Source organism: Heptranchias perlo, chromosome 6, assembly GCF_035084215.1.
Source record: "Heptranchias perlo isolate sHepPer1 chromosome 6, sHepPer1.hap1, whole genome shotgun sequence".
Taxonomy (NCBI): Eukaryota; Metazoa; Chordata; class Chondrichthyes; order Hexanchiformes; family Hexanchidae; genus Heptranchias; species Heptranchias perlo.
The window spans coordinates 12,102,731-12,104,980 of record NC_090330.1 but is presented as its reverse complement, the minus strand read 5'-3'; positions in this window follow the sequence as shown (position 1 = coordinate 12,104,980).

Below are 2,250 nucleotides of genomic sequence, written 5' to 3'. Positions count from 1 at the left end.
CCATTCCCCTAGAAATAAAGGCCAATATTCCATTTGCCTTCCAGATTACCTGCTGCACCTGTATGTTGACTTTTTGTGATTTATGTACGAGGACACCCAGATCCCTCTGTACTGCAGCATTTTGTAGTATTTCTCCATTCAAATAATATTTTGCTTTTTAATTTTTCCTCCCAAAGTGGATGACTTCACATTTTCCCACATTATATTCCATCTGCCAAATTTTTGCCCATTCGCTTAACCTGTCAATATCCCTTTCTAGATACTTTGTGTCCTCCTCGCAACTTGCTTTTCCACCTATCTTTGTATCATCAGCAAATTTGGCCACAAGACACTCTGTTCCTTCATCCAAGTCATTGATATATATTGTAAATAGTTGAGGCCCCAGCACTGATCCCTGAGGCACCCCACTCGTTTCAGATTGCCATTTTGAAAATGACCCTTTTATCCTGACTTTTTGTTTTCTGTTAGTTAGCCAATCCTCTATCCATGCCAGTATATTACCCCCAACACCATGAGCTCTTATCTTGTACAGTAATCTTTTATGTGGCACCTTATCGAATGCCTTTTGGAAATCCAAATATACTGCATCCATTGGTTCCCCTTTATCCACCCTGCCCATTACTTCCTCAAAGAACTCTAATAAATTTGTCAGACATGATTTCCCCTTCATAAAACCATGTTGACTCTTCTTGATTGTATTATGAGTCTCTAAATGTCCTGCTACTACTTCCTTAATAATGGATTCTAGCATTTTCCCAATGACAGATGTTAGGCTAACTGGTCTATAGTTACTTGCTTTCTGTCTCACTCCCTTCTTGAATAGGGGTGTTACGTTTGCGGTTTTCTAATCTACTGGGACCTTTCCAGAATCTAGTAAATTCTGGAAGATTACAACCAATGCATCCACTATCTCTGTAGTCACTTCCTTTAAGACCCTTGGATCTTCTGATGTTCCTTCAGTTAAACAGGGCACATCTGTGAAAGAAATGCTAGGTGATAAGACTTGCAGTTCAATAGAGGGCCTTTGTGTTTTTTCAGTACACTGTGGTGCTTTACTTGGAGCTTGTCTACGTGGTCACTGCACTTTGTCCCTTCTGACACCGTGTGCTTGGCCAGCTCTCCGGGCAGCAGCAGGCGCACAGTGGTCTGAATCTCCCAGGAGCTGATGGTCAAGTGCTAGTTGTAATGGGCCAGGAGGGATGCCTCACCTGCGATGTGCTCGAAAATATCGTTCACAAAGGAGTTCATGATGTTCTTGGCCTTGGAGGAGATGCCGGTGTTGGGGTGAACCTGCTTCATCACTTTGTAGATGTAGATCGAGTAACTCTCCTTCCTCAACGTTCTCTGTTTCTTGCCGCTCTTTGCTGGCGCTTTATTCATTGGTTTCTTGGTGCCCTTCTTAGGAGCTGCTTTCTTCTCCTCAGGGATTTTCAAACACAATTCCTGACACAGAAATTTGTTAGTTCATTAATTTCACCCTTTGGTCTGTAACTGTCCTTCAGCCTAATGATCTGATTGACAGATGTAACAAGAGTCATGTAAGGTGTATCAGGCCTTAAATAGATGGGGCAGTTAGCAGCTTAGTTGAGAGTCTGCACTCCTGGGATAAGAAAGCCGGCAGCTACAGTCAAGGTGGAACATCTTCTGGTGCCTCTCGGATTTGGTAACTAGCGATCTGCTCAATTTGCAGACACCGCTTGTTAGGTGACAAGCTTTACCGTAAAACTATAATATTGTATGAATATCACAATAAGTGTTCCTTTGGAGAAGCTCTTATATAATGATCATTTTGTACTCATTTAGTATATGAGCTGTATCACTGTGGAATCTACATATTAAAAATAAAGCCTGACCTCAGGTGTGTGGCGTGTTTCAATGAAGGTCTTGATCTAAAAGTAGGAATAAACAAATAGCTTAACACTGGGCTAATTCTTACTGCCTTGTGATTTTTCAAAAACTGGAACCTCAAATTTCCAGGGTTTTTTTTCTGATAGATTATTTGAAAGAGATTAAATGGAGCCTACTGGTATTTAGAAAGCAGTTTTGAAGACTCATTCAATAATTAATCACTTTACCAGTTTTTTAGTGACTATATAGATCAGACATTGCTGCAGTCTCAGAGGTAAGTTACTATGTAGGAAGCTTGTTAATATTTGAAGGTATTAATTGGGTGGTTTTGTATTCGGAGAAGGACCTTGTTCCCTGCGGAGCAACTTTAAACTTTACTAACAGTGACCAAAACCTCCTTAC